The sequence below is a fragment of the Lolium rigidum genome, chromosome 5, assembly GCF_022539505.1.
Source record: "Lolium rigidum isolate FL_2022 chromosome 5, APGP_CSIRO_Lrig_0.1, whole genome shotgun sequence".
In the NCBI taxonomy this organism is placed as follows: domain Eukaryota; kingdom Viridiplantae; phylum Streptophyta; class Magnoliopsida; order Poales; family Poaceae; genus Lolium; species Lolium rigidum.
The window spans coordinates 148,860,633-148,875,871 of NC_061512.1; positions in this window are offsets into that span (position 1 = coordinate 148,860,633).

Consider the following 15,239-nt stretch of genomic DNA (forward strand, 5'->3'; position numbering starts at 1 on the left):
AGCCCATCGATTCGAAGAGGCGGATGGCGTCGTCCATCAGCTTGTCCTCCGTCCTCGGCCGCCCCCGCCCACGCCGCCCCGCCATTGCTGGGGTTTTCCTCCTCTTCTTTTTTCTGGAAATGGGGTTTTCCTCTTCTTCGATGTGGAGCAGAGTGGGGAATGGCTTGCTTGCTTGCTGAGCAGGGGTTTTGCGTGAGCTCGATAGGCAAAGCTTCGCCTTCGCAGCGCTTTTGGCCGTTGGATCTGAGAAGGAATGGTTGGGATCAGTCCACGGCAACCGCGTTTCGTTTCTGGTGTGAAATCAGATAATTTAGGGCATGAGTCAAATGCAACAACTGGAAGATGCTGAAAGAACCATTTTTTTTGTTACTGTATATGACTTGATGAATTTCATTGGACGAAAAAACTAAGGTATGGTTGAGAAGAAGTCTCTCCAAAGGAATAATAGAGGGTTCATCGCCTCACTTGTCGCCCAAGGAGGACACCTTGGGGCAGTTCTTTCTCTCATTTTCGTGGTGAGATGGAGGTGGTGTGTGGGGTTTAGGTGGAGTTGTGACTGGTGACCAGAGGTAACATGGCTACGGCTACCCAATGGGTGGAGGTCATGCCGATCTAGCGAGGGCTCGGTCGGCGATGCCGACGCGTCCGGTTGGCAGTTTCACGGTTTCTGCAAGTGGTAGCATAGAGGCATGTTCTGCAACTGGTAGCATAGGGGCATGTTGCTGTTGTGGAGTGCAGACAAAGTCTGATCTAGGCTAGGCGGTCTCCCACCGTTGGCAATGGTAGTCACCATCTCTCTTTGTTGTACGATAGGGCTCCAGGTGAAAACCCTTGACCATTTTCAATATTGGGCAGCAACGCGTTGCGTCGTGGTGGAGCACATCACATGTGCCTTTTGATCTTGTCACTTTGACATGGCGGACATGCTTGGATCCTGTCTCGAAGTACATAATCCTAGGAAGGGAGGTTTCAGCGTGCCTGCATGGGATTATTCCCTGTATGTGCACTCTTGCGAATAGACACATCAGTGTCCTATGTGTGAGTGGGGTGCCAAAGAGATTGCTCATATGCTCTTCAAATGCGATCGCGCACGTGAGGTATGGGATGTATGGGAGGCACTTGAGTTGGACCAATACATCCAAGTGCAACCTTGGAGGATCAGTCTAGAAGTGTGGTCCTAGAGCACCTCCTCTGATCGAAACCACTGGTCATGGTGTCTATAGGAAGTCTAGCGGTAAAGGAGGTAATTGCCAGGATGGATTGGTTCATCTGCTGGCGGCGTCGAGAGCTCAAGCACATCCTCAGCTCCAAGAAGATTAGCTTTATCTATCAAGGCGATCGTATGTGATAGTATGAATGTTCACACAAATAGAAGCGACATGGTGAAGAAGGGATGGTCGAGACCACCGGCGGGAAAGGTAAAGTTAAATACTCATGATGTTGTTAATCTTGACACTAGAAATGCATCGACTGGTTGTATTATCCAAGATTCCCAAGGTAAATTTCTCTCAGCATGCCGTGTGGAGATTGAAGGGATCATTGACGTTGCTATGGCTGAAACACAAGCTCTACGTGACGGTGTTCGTCTAGCAAAGAGAAATGGATGTAATAATGTCGAGGTTGAATCAGATTCCCTAGAGGTGGTGAACGTGTTTCTAGATCCGATGCAGGGCCGGCCCTAGGGGGGCGGGAGGGGCGGCCGCCCCGGGCCCCTAGAACCGAGGGGCCCCATCTAGCCATGTCATATGCAGCGACGAAGGATTTGTGACGCCATTAGAGCATGCTTTGAGTTTTTTTTTTTTTTTGAAACCGTACACCCCTAGGCATACGCTACTTGTATTTATACGAGTAGGAAAACAGTACAGACAACTTTGACAGTACACGTACAAATATGATAATACAGGAAGGATACAAGCCGTAGAGCTTGTTGTGAAGTGTATATGTGGATTGTCTAGCCCTTTCCATCAGTTCGGACTTTTGGTTCAAGTGGCTAGTGCATGAAGCTTAACATGGTATCAGAGCCCTAGGTCTCAAGTTCAAATCATGGCTTTCACATGGTTTTCGCAATTAAGCCTAAAAATTGATGCTGCCCCCCCTCTATAGCCACCGCTGTTTTGGTGTGCCCTTCTTCTTTCACGTGTTGACTTTCTCTTCTCCCGTCACACGCGAGTGGGGGTGTTGTGAAGTGTATATTGAAGGAGATATGCCCTAGAGGCAATAATAAAGTGGTTATTATTTATATCTTTATGTTTATGATAAATGTTTATATATCATGCTATAATTGTATTAACCGAAACATTAGTACATGTGTGATATGTAGACAACAATGCCTCTTAAACTAGCTTGTTGATTAATGGATGATTAGTTTCATAATCATGAACATTGGATGTTATTAATAACAAGGTTATATCATTGTATGAATGATGTAATGGACACACCCAATTAAGCGTAGCATAAGATCTCGTCATTAAGTTATTTGCTATAAGCTTTCGATACATAGTTACCTAGTCCTTATGACCATGAGATCATGTAAATCACTTATACCGGAAAGGTACTTTGATTACATCAAACGCCACTCGCGTAAATGGGTGGTTATAAAGGTGGGATTAAGTATCCGGAAAGTATGAGTTGAGGCATATGGATCAACAGGTGGGATTTGTCCATCCCGATGACGGCTAGATATACTCTGGGCCCTCTCGGTGGAATGTCGTCTAATGTCTTGCAAGCATATGAATAAGTTCATAAGAGACCACATACCACGGTACGAGTAAAGAGTACTTGTCAGAGACGAGGTTGAACAAGGTATAGAGTGATACCGATGATCAAACCTCGGACAAGTAAAATATCGCGTGACAAAGGGAATTGGTATCGTATGTGAATGGTTCATTCGATCACCGAAGTCATCGTTGAATATGTGGGAGCCATTATGGATCTCCAGATCCCGCTATTGGTTATTGGTCGGAGTGAGTACTCAACCATGTCCGCATAGTTCACGAACCGTAGGGTGACACACTTAAAGTTGGATGTTGAAATGGTAGATCTTGAATATGGAATGGAGTTCGAATATTTGTTCGGACTCCCGGATGAGATCCCGGACATCACGAGGAGTTCCGGAATGGTCCGGAGAATAAGATTCATATATAGGAAGTCATATTCCAAGTTTGGAAATGATCCGGTGCATTTATGGCAGGTTCTAGAAGGTTCTAGAAAAGTCCGGAAGAAATCACCATGGAAAGTAGAGTCCCGGAGGGACTCCACCTTGCATGACCAGCCAACCCTAAAGGGGAGGAGTCCAAGGTGGACTCACCTAGGGTGGCCGGCCAACCCACCTCAAGGAAAGGTGGGAGTCCCACCTTGGGTAGGACTCCCTCCTTGAGTAGGTTTCCCACATATGGGAGGTTTTAGTGTTGGGGTCTTATTCGAAGACTTGGACTAGAACTCTTGGTGCTTCCACCTATATAATGACGGGCATAGGAGAGGGGGCTGATCACTTCAAGCCTCAGCCTTGGCCGCATCCCTTAGAGGGCCGGCGCCCACCCCCCTCTCTCCCCAAACCCTAGCGGTCTCTCTCCTCCACCACATCCCGCACGCTTAAGCGAAGCTCCGCCGGATTTCTCCACCACCACCGACACCACGCCGTCGTGCTGTCGGATTCAAGAGGAGCTACTACTTCCGCGGCCCGCTGGAACGGGGAGGTGGACGTTGTCTTCATCAACAACCGAACGTGTGACCGAGTACGGAGGTGCTGCCCGTTCGTGGCGCCGGAAGCGATCGTGATCAAGATCTTCTACGCGCTTTTGCAAGCGGCAAGTAAACGTCTACCGCAGCAACAAGAGCCTCATCTTGTAGGCTTTGGAATCTCTTCAAGGGTGAGTCTCGATACCCCCTCGTTGCTACCGTCTTCTAGATTGCATCTTGGCTTGGATTGCGTGTTCGCGGTAGGAAATTTTTTGTTTTCTATGCAACGTTATCCTACAGTGGTATCAGAGCCGTGTGTATGCATAGATGGTTGCACGAGTAGAACACAATGGTTTTGTGGGCGTTGATGCTCTTGTTATCTTTAGTTTGATTACTTTGCATCTTTGCGGTATAGTGGGATGAAGCGGCTCGGACTAACTTTACATGACCACGTTCATGAGACTTGTTCCTCGTTCGACATGCAACTTGTATTGCATAAGAGGCTTTGCGGGTGTCTGTCTCTCCTACTATAGTGAAGATTCAATTTACTCTTCTATTGACAACATTTGTATCAACGTTGTGGTCCATGTTCGTAGGTTGATTAGATCTCTCTCGAAAACCCTAAACCACGTAAAATATGCAAACCAAATTAGAGACGTCTAACTTGTTTTTGCAGGGTTTGGTGATGTGATATGGCCATAATGTGATGATGAATATGTATGAGATGATCATTATTGTATTGTGGCAACCGGCGAGAGCCTTATGGTTGTCTTTTAATTTTCATGTTGAGTAGTATTTCAAAGTAGTTGTAATAGTTGCTACATGAGGTGAACAACCATGAAGACGGCGCCATGGACCTTGACGCTACGCCGACGATGATGGAGATCATGCCCGAAGATGATGGAGATCATGTCCGTGCTTTGGAGATGAAGATCAAAGGCGCAAAGACAAAAGGGCCATATCATATCACATATGAACTGCATGTGATGTTAATCCTTTTATGCATCTTATTTTGCTTAGATCGCGACGGTAGCATTATAAGATGATCCCTCACGTTAATATCAAGATAATAAAGTGTTCTCCCCTCGTATGCACCGTTGTACAGTTCGTCGTTTCGAAGCATCTCGTGATGATCGGATGTGATAGATTCAACGTTCATATACAACGGGTGTAAGCCATGTTGCACACGCGGAATACTTGGGTTTGCTTGACGAGCCTAGCATGTACGGACATGGCCTCGGGACAACGGAAACCGAAAGGTTGAACACGAGTCATATGGATGATATGATCAACATGTTGATGTTCACCATTGAAGCTACATCATCTCACGTGATGATCGGTTTTGGTGTAGTGGATTTGGATCGTGTACCACTTAACAACTATGAGGGATGTTGTATTAAGTGGGAGTTCATTAGTAATAAGATTAGAACATGAACTAATTATCATAAACATAGTCTAGCTGAGTAGTATTTTGAATTAATTTTTTGTAGTATTGACATCCGTCCATGCGCTAGTCTTGTAATTGAGATAGAAATACTGTTAAAATCTGACAAGAAACTTTACGGATTGGTACCGTATTGTTAAAGAATCAAGAATTGATTAAGTCCTATTGCAAACTTTTAGTAAACCTCACATTGTTGATTCAAAGAGCTATGGTTTCAATTAGTACCTAAAGTTATCTTGTCTCCGTGAAACTTGAAAAGTAAGGAGCTGAAAATTTAGTTTTCAGAAATAATCAAGGTATGAGATATATGTGATATCTAAGACCTTATTGCAAGATGATAGAATATAATTTGGTGAGACTACATGAACTCATAAGTTTTATGGGAATGTACGAAGGTTGAAGACGCAAGGCGTCACAATCCTCCAACTATTGGGGCACTAACGATATTCGCATATCCATGAAGTGACCATCCTTAATATGCACCGTTGCTAAGACTCGTCGTTTCGAAGCATCACGTGATGATCGGGTGTGATAGATTCTACGTGTGCATACAACGGGTGCAAGCTAGATTTGCACATGCAAATACCAAGGTTTAAACTTTATGAGCCTAGCATGTACGGACATGGTCTCGGAAAGTTGTCATGAATTAATGGATAAAATTATGAGTGAAATTGTTCATCGTATTACAAAGTTACTAATAGTGAAATCTGGAACACTTGTCATATGATGATTAACTTCAAAATAAGAACCTCAAGGTTATTGGTATTAGACCAACAAACCTAGAAGTTATTGATGTTGAAGTGTTTTTCTGAATAATGAGGAAAGCTAAAAGAGAAACTGCAAAAGATATTTTGGCAAAAAGAAAAGAAAAGACTAGAAAGTCTAGCTCAGGTGTATATAAATGATATACATGTTATGGTTGTATTCCTAGTTAAGTCACAATAATAAATTCTTGGGTATTAGTACTATATTGGTTGGTATGAAGTGTCATACAAAACAACGCAATACAAGAATACAATGGCCTAAGTGACTGACAAGGAATATGATAGGAATGCACGTCAGGAACAAAAATAAAGTGTTATTATGTTCGTCATTGGCATTCTATCTAGCCCTTAGAATTTATAATAAAGAGCTTAATAAATTGTTATTTTGCTCTGGTCAAATAAAAACAATGAGTTGTTTAAATTATGACATTACTCCATGTACGATGGATAAGTTATTATAAATCTTAATGGTGAAACACACATACATAACACCGACGCTAAAATGCCATAAGGCAAATGATTTGAATTCCACTTATTTGTGGAACCGCCATTTAGGTCATGTTAGAAAGGAATGCATGAAGGAACTCCATGCAAATGGGTTTTTGGAGTCATTTGATTTTTGAATCATTTGGCACTTGCAAAATCTTTTCTAAAAGGTAATGACTGAAATACCGTTCATAGGCCGAAGAATTGAACGGGCAACTAACTTAGTGAAAACATGCATAATGATATATGTGGTTCACTGGGCATAGTTGTGTGCGGAAGATTCTTCTACTTCATGAAAACTTTCAAACAATGAATTGAGTATATATGTGGATATATTCAATAAGGAAAAGTTTGAAACATTTGAATAGGATTCAAATAAATTTCAGCATGAAGTGGAAATCATCGTAATAGAAAAGTCAAATATCTATGATTGGATCATGGAGGAAATATTTGAATTACGAGTTTTAGCGAACATCTAAGAGAGTTATGAAATTGTTCTACAACTCACATTTCTTGGAGAATCATAATGATGATATAGTATCCAAGAGATGTATCCAAACCTTGTTGGATTAATGATGAGATAAAATATTATGACGCCATTATATTTTTGTAGATAATGCTTTAGTGACTACCGCTTTTACACTGAATAGAGCATCATCATGATCCGTTGAAATGACACCATACAAGTTATGGTATGGGTATAAACCCTAATAATCTTTTCTTTAAATTTTGGTCTAAAAGTTTACAACCAAAATCGGATAAATATCTTTGTTGGTTATCCCAGAGAATTAATTGGGAATTCTTCCCACTACAAGACAAAGACAAAAGTGTTTGTCAATGTTTCTTATTTCTGAGAAATTGTTTCTAGTGAAGTATTTGAGTGGGAGGACAATATAATTTGATAAGGTTTATGAAACTGAGCATAATGATCGAGTAGCACAAGCATCGGAATTGGTTTCGGAAGCGGCCACGACGATCATGGCTCCCATGACTACAAAGTGTTTTAGCCATGGAGATCGAAGTACATATTGAACCTTGTAGGTATGGTTTACTTTGTGATCAAATAAATGATTTGTGGACAAAGGATTGATTTTGAACAATGATAAACCAACTACAAACAAAGAAGTTATGATGGGCCCTGACTCCGTTAAAATGGCTATATGCCATGAAATCCAAGATAGATAAATACTTTTTGAAAGTAAATGGATCTATAAAATTGATGGACTTGGATGGAATATCCTTAAAGAAGCTCGACTTGTCGAAAAATTGTTTACGACAAAGTTCAACTACGATAAGATTAGATCTTCCGTAGCAATGCTTATAGTCTATGTGGATTATTCTAGTAATCACTACATATTTCTTTTATGAGATATGCTAGTAGGATGGCAAAATACACTACTTAACAGAAGTATGTATACAAGATACAACCAAGAGTTTTGCTGGTCCGTGGAATACTAGATAGGTATACAAACTTCAATTGGATGAAGTAAGTATCACGGAGTTGGAATCTTCACCAGATGAAATAGTCAAAGAGTTTTTGATTTCATGAGAGACGATGAAGAGGATTGCATTTGCAAGAAATTAAGTGGGAGCGCTAAGACACATTTATAATACTTTATGTAGGTGACATATAGTTGGTTATAAATGATGTAATTATATACTTGATTAAAAGGTTTCATTGAGAATTAACTTCAATGAAAGGATATGGATCTGAAACAAATTTAGTGTCAAGATCTATGAAGATAGATTGAAACACATAAATAAGTTTAAGTCAAAGTACATATGATGGATATTGAAGTAGTTCAATATAGAAATATTAAGAAAATGTTCTTGTCATGTGAAGTTTTAACAAGACTTGATTGTATCTGACACTCAATGAGTAAAAACACATGAGTGATTATAGATCACGAATAATATGTACACAATCAGATATCATGTGCTATAAAGTGTTATGAGCATATACCAGAATGATTCATATGATGATCATTGGACGACAGTAAGAATATCCTTGAGTACTTTAGAAGAACTAAGGATATATATTTTTTGGTATGAAGAAATGACAAACAAATCGCTGTAAGGTGTTACACCGATATTGGTTTTGTCACATATAAAATATAATTTCAATCTCAAATAAGACTAAGTGTTGTTTAAAAGGTAGCACAATGAGCTAGAAGTTGTCTATGCTAGATTTAGAAGAGTTCTAAATATTGTGACGGAATCTACAAAAGAAGGCAGAGTATGTCATTGTTTTGACAATGACAAAGGATGTTAAGTCAAGAGGTTCTTTGAGAACTTAGTGTATTTCACGACAGTCAGAACTTTGAAGCTATATTGTGTGTGACAATATTAGTGACATATTTCAGACCGCGGAATTAAGGTTCCACCAGAAGACCAAACATATTTATTGCCGACTCATTTGGAAATGAGTGATGCGTTGAGACGCAAATGAATTACAAAATACATACGGTTACGAGCATGTCGGATCCGTTGACTAAAACCTCTCTCGTGAGCGAAACATGATAAAGCACCGGAAGGCCAAGGTGTTATATCTTTACAAATGTAAACTAGATTATTGACTCTAGTGCAAGTGGGAGGCTGAAGGAGATATGCCCTAGAGGCAATAATAAAGTGGTTATTATTTATATCTTTATGTTTATGATAAATGTTTATATATCATGCTATAATTGTATTAACCGAAACATTAGTACATGTGTGATATGTAGACAACAAGAAGTCCCTAGTATGCCTCTTAAACTAGCTTGTTGATTAATGGATGATTAGTTTCATAATCATGAACATTGGATGTTATTAATAACAAGGTTATATCATTGTATGAATGATGTAATGGACACACCCAATTAAGCGTAGCATAAGATCTCGTCATTAAGTTATTTGCTATAAGCTTTCGATACATAGTTACCTAGTCCTTATGACCATGAGATCATGTAAATCACTTATACCGGAAAGGTACTTTGATTACATCAAACGCCACTCGCGTAAATGGGTGGTTATAAAGGTGGGATTAAGTATCCGGAAAGTATGAGTTGAGGCATATGGATCAACGGTGGGATTTGTCCATCCCGATGACGGATAGATATACTCTGGGCCCTCTCGGTGGAATGTCGTCTAATGTCTTGCAAGCATATGAATAAGTTCATAAGAGACCACATACCACGGTACGAGTAAAGAGTACTTGTCGGAGACGAGGTTGAACAAGGTATAGAGTGATACCGATGATCAAACCTCGGACAAGTAAAATATCGCGTGACAAAGGGAATTGGTATCGTATGTGAATGGTTCATTCGATCACTGAAGTCATCGTTGAATATGTGGGAGCCATTATGGATCTCCGAGATCCCGCTATTGGTTATTGGTCGGAGTGAGTACTCAACCATGTCCGCATAGTTCACGAACCGTAGGGTGACACAGTTAAAGTTGGATGTTGAAATGGTAGATCTTGAATATGGAATGGAGTTCGAATATTTGTTCGGAGTCCCGGATGAGATCCCGGACATCACGAGGAGTTCCGGAATGGTCCGGAGAATAAGATTCATATATAGGAAGTCATATTCCAAGTTTGGAAATGATCCGGTGCATTTATGGCAGGTTCTAGAAGGTTCTAGAAAAGTCCGGAAGAAATCACCATGGAAAGTAGAGTCCCGGAGGGACTCCACCTTGCATGACCAGCCAACCCTAAAGGCCGGCCAACCCACCTCAAGGAAAGGTGGGAGTCCCACCTTGGGTAGGACTCCCTCCTTGAGTAGGTTTCCCACATATGGGAGGTTTTAGTGTTGGGGTCTTATTCGAAGACTTGGACTAGAACTCTTGGTGCTTCCACCTATATAATGAGGGGCATAGGAGAGGGGGCTGATCACTTCAAGCCTCGGTCTTGGCCGCACCCCTTAGAGGGCCGGCGCCCAACCCCCTCTCTCCCCAAACCCTAGCGGTCTCTCTCCTCCCTACATCCCGCACGCTTAGCGAAGCTCCGCCGGATTTCTCCACCACCACCGACACCACGCCGTCGTGCCTGTCGGATTCAAGAGAGCTACTACTTCCGCTGCCCGCTGGAACGGGGAGGTGGACGTTGTCTTCATCAACAACCGAACGTGTGACCGAGTACGGAGGTGCTGCCCGTTCGTGGCGCCGGAAGCGATCGTGATCAAGATCTTCTACGCGCTTTTGCAAGCGGCAAGTGAACGTCTACCGCAGCAACAAGAGCCTCATCTTGTAGGCTTTGGAATCTCTTCAAGGGTGAGTCTCGATACCCCCTCGTTGCTACCGTCTTCTAGATTGCATCTTGGCTTGGATTGCGTGTTCGCGGTGAGGAAATTTTTTGTTTTCTATGCAACGTTATCCTACATATATATGGATTGTCTAGCCCTTTCCATCAGTTCGGAATTTTGATTCAAGTGGCTAGTGCATGAAGCTTAACAGAGCTGACACAGCCTTGCAATACAGAAGACCCCAAACAAGGAGAAAAAGCTATGACGTCCTTGGTCTTCTCTGCTTCCGATGCCTCTCCGTCGCGTCGATGCCAGCCACCATCGCCGCGGGTCGGAAAAAATTCAAAGGAGCAGCGCACCTGGAGATGAAGGAACCCCTTGCACAATGGCGTTAGTGAGCCGCAGCAGCCACCGGCTCCATAGAACCGGATTTGATCCCCCAATCTTCTATCGGTCGGAGACGACGACCATATCGGCTGTGTTCCCCGAGCTCCTTCACCCCCGGGCCTGGGGACGATGCCACACCGCCTTCGCCGGAGGCGAGCGGGGCCCCTCCGCCACGAGCCAAAATCCAAGCCAGCCGTGAGACTCCATCCATCCCGAGCGGGGATCCGGCAGCACCGCACCAGGCCGCGCATCCGTGCGAACCCCGGCCGCAAAGACACCGAGCCCTCACACGATCCCCGCTGCGCGCCGGAGCACACCCCCAGAGCCAGGGAGGAGCGAAGAGGACCACACGCCCACAAGCTTCTCGCCGGAGATAAGATCTCCCACGAAACGCGATCGAAGCCGAGGCGACTTATTTCCGACGCGGCACCGTCGCCGACGCTTCAACGGCGTCACTTGGAACCTATCTACACGCCCACGGGTCCCCGGAGCTCCCCCCCACCTCGCGAGGCTAGAACAGCCATCGGAGGTGGGAGGGGCGGCGAGGTCGCCGGCGGAAAAACCAAAACTCGGTTTCGCCTCCTGGTCGCCTCTCTCGCACTGTATCGAGACTTCGAGAGAGCCCCCCATGCTTTGAGCTTTTCTGTCGTCGGGTTTGGGGACACGATGCGAAGCGTTGCATATCTTCTGTTTCTGTGGATTTTTACTTGGGCCTACCTATTCCTTTGTTAGCTTGGGCCCTTTTCTCTTTTATTTTCTATGAAATAATTAGATTGTCCTGATTGTTTAGGCCCGGTGGGCTACATCATGGGCACAAGATCGATCCAGGAGTGAGGAGTGCCTCTCCGAATGGGTGCACTCACCGATTGATTCCCTAACAAACTTACCCATTGATTGTTTTATACAGGAAAAAATAGGTGCACCTATTAGTGGTGCCAGGACCATGATGCTGTCATATCAAACTCATATTATAAGGGAAGTTTTTGTTTTTGCCACATTACTTCCCATCTTGCTTCTTTGCACTATAAGTTTTGACATTTTGCTTTTGCCCTATTCTCTCCGATTGAGGGCCAAAAGCAAAACCAAAACAACATAGGTAAAAACTAGTGTGGCAAAAATAAAAAATAAAACCCATATTAGAAGCAAGACGGTGAGTACTCACCGAGTGGTATCGGTAGATTACAATCTGACAACAATGACAAAGTGTGCTATAAATTAAAATCTCCGAGAGGCTATGTGCGGCGTATTTCAGCCTTTTCCTAGACAACAACCCATCAATAATCACATGACCACAATGAGAGGCGAGAGACCGATACCGCATTGCGTCCACTAGCCACCGCATCGATATGATTCGAGACCAGTCAACATAATAAGCGGTAATGTTGATGTTGATATACTATCGTCACTAGTTTTGCATCGAGAAATGTTATAAGAAGTTTGGAACACAATACATATACTCCATACATATAACTTATTTTTGATATAAATAGCACGAGTGCACTTTAAATATGTATTTTTTAACATGCATTTACATATATTTTTGTATCAATATTTTTTTTCTATATTAGGGGCCCGGATTCTAGTTTCGCCCCGGGCCCCCGAAATCTCAGGACCGGGCCTGATCCGATGAAGACCATAATAGTGGGATGGCTTTCCTCGACGAGTTCCGAGTGATGATTACCACTTGAATAATGCCCTTTATGTTGTAAATTTCTACCATGTACCTTGTTGCAAAAGTGCAATATCCTACAGAAGATATACAATACTCTGCTTGCTCCTGCCCCTTTTCACAAGGAACATGGGCATAATATGGAATTGTTTTCTCCTTCGATTAGTTTGTACTGATTTTTTATATTAAGAAGCAACGGAGAGAACAAGATCTCGTGATTGAAGTGTGCAGGAGGCCCCTAGCCGTACATGTATATCTTCTTTGTCTCCATATCTTTCTCGCCGGAATAGATCAAAAGCAGCAAAGTGCACCATAGCCTATTGTTCTTCGATCAAAGTTTTTGATAGAAAAACATGGAACTTCATCCTGGTATGCTCTGCCTCTGCTCCTTCCCTCATGTCTTCGAAGGTTGGCATGCCTGACTTGAGAAAGAAGAGAGTGCGGAGCATAAGGCACGACAAGCCCGAGTCATGACATGCAGTCTTGCGTTGCCCGCGTTCAGGATCCACTTCACTATCTGAGATGCTTCGTTCAGTACAGCCTATATCTGTTGGAGCTGCATCTCGCAGCTCCTATCTTCATCTTCCTCTCACTCTCACAATCTCTCTTTTCTATCTCAAGAACACAACACACGCTCACACTTAGCCAAGGAAGAAGAGAAGGCTTCGGCCATAGACACTTCCTTGACACCAACCATGGCTACATCTTTCCTCAACTCTCACGGTCTCTTTTTCATTAACTTGATGCAACATATTTATACACAGATGTTAGGCCCTTAGGCCACGCAACTCACGCCACCTTCTAACCCACTACTCCACTAATCACTCCATGCACTAACCACTATCTTGACTCGGCGAATCTCTCGACTGGCCACTCGCATGCTCCTACATGCATGCATGGAAAACTAAGCACTTGTGTGCTGACTGAATCTGAGTCCAGCTCCATGTTAGGACTACTACTCTCGGTCATGCACCCCTTAATTCATTAAGCTATTCACTAGCACATGCAACACTCACACATGATCACTAACCCTCACGTAGCCACTAATTCTGTTCTAACCAAATGATAAGATTAATATCTAACAATATCTTCTCCGCTTCCATCTGCAATACTCCTCCTCGAAATAGGCTTTCGTCCCGCTTTATAAATAAAGCCACCACAGTCATACAAGATTCAGATACAACACAACGAGCACAGCACACACAACAACAACAGTCTGCTGGGGCAACAACACAACATGCCCAGAAGAACTAGAAAAGCGATACATCCCCATAGGAAGGGGCCACTCAGAGGCTAGACGACGTAGAAATGTGACGGGTCACCGCAAGAAGATCCTCCAACATGTCGTCCAGGCGCTCCCTGTCCCGCTGTCTACATAGCGGGTACCACTGCTGCAACAAAGCCAAGAAAGAGAATAAGGAGTCAGAAGCGCGTCGAGGCAGGATACGCTCAATGACCAACTTATTACGCACAGTCCACAAGGTCCAGGTCAAGGCCGCGAACAATAACCAGAAGAGGCACCTCCTCCTACCGGTGTTGTTCGCATGGGCCTCGATGAACTCCCCGAGGTCTGAGGCCTGCCACTCAGGCCCCAGCGCCTCCTGGAGGAAGCACCGGAGGAAACGGGCCGCGGGGCAAGAGAACATTATGTGGATCGTCGTCTCCGGGACCGCACACAATGGACAAAGCCCGTCACCCGGCCCGTGCCTCTTCGCAACCTCCACCCCAGAGGGAAGGCGATCCCTAAGCAACTGCCATAGAAAGATCTTCGTCTTAAGCGGGATAGGCGCTTTAAAAAGAGGGGCCGTCCAAGGCAGCGAGGGGCCCCTAAACAAGGCCCTATAGGCCGTCCGCACGGAGAACGAGCCGGATGGCGACAAGAGCCAAGAGGGCGAGTCTAGTCCTCCCGGCAGAGCGTCCGGGAGGAGGTTCCGCAGCAGAGTCAGGCTCAGGGCCTCTCCCTGGGTAATACCGCGACGGAACAGGATATCCCAGCCCCCCTGGGCGGCGTCGGCGACAAGAATAGGGGGTCAGCGCAAATGGCGAAGAGGTCCGGGAAGTCAAGGCAAATGGGGCGACCACCCAGCCACGGGTCAAGCCAGAACATGGTCCCTCTACCATCGCCTATGGAGAGGGATAGTCCCGCTCTAATCTTCTGCTTAATGTCCTGGAGGGCTCTCCAAAACTGAGATCCCTCCCGGCGGTCACAAGCAAGAAGTGGCCGGCCCGTAGGTATTTAGCCTTAATTTACTTAAGCCACAGACGCCCGTCATCAGAAAGGATCCTCCAAACCCATTTAAGCATGAGGGCCACATTCATGTGACGAGAGGAGATAATCCCTATGCCCCCAAGATCCTTGGGGGCGCACACATCGGCCCATTTGACCATGTGGTATTTTTGACGGCCTGTCCTGTCAAAAGAAGCGTGAGAGCTCTTTGTCAAAGGCCGCATGTACCCCTTCAGGGAGGATGTACATGCTCATGATATACATGGGAAGACTAGACAGACACGAATCAATGAGAGCCGTCTTGCTACCCTTGGAGGTGAACCTCCCGCACCACGGTTCAGCCTTCGCTCTAACTCGCCCC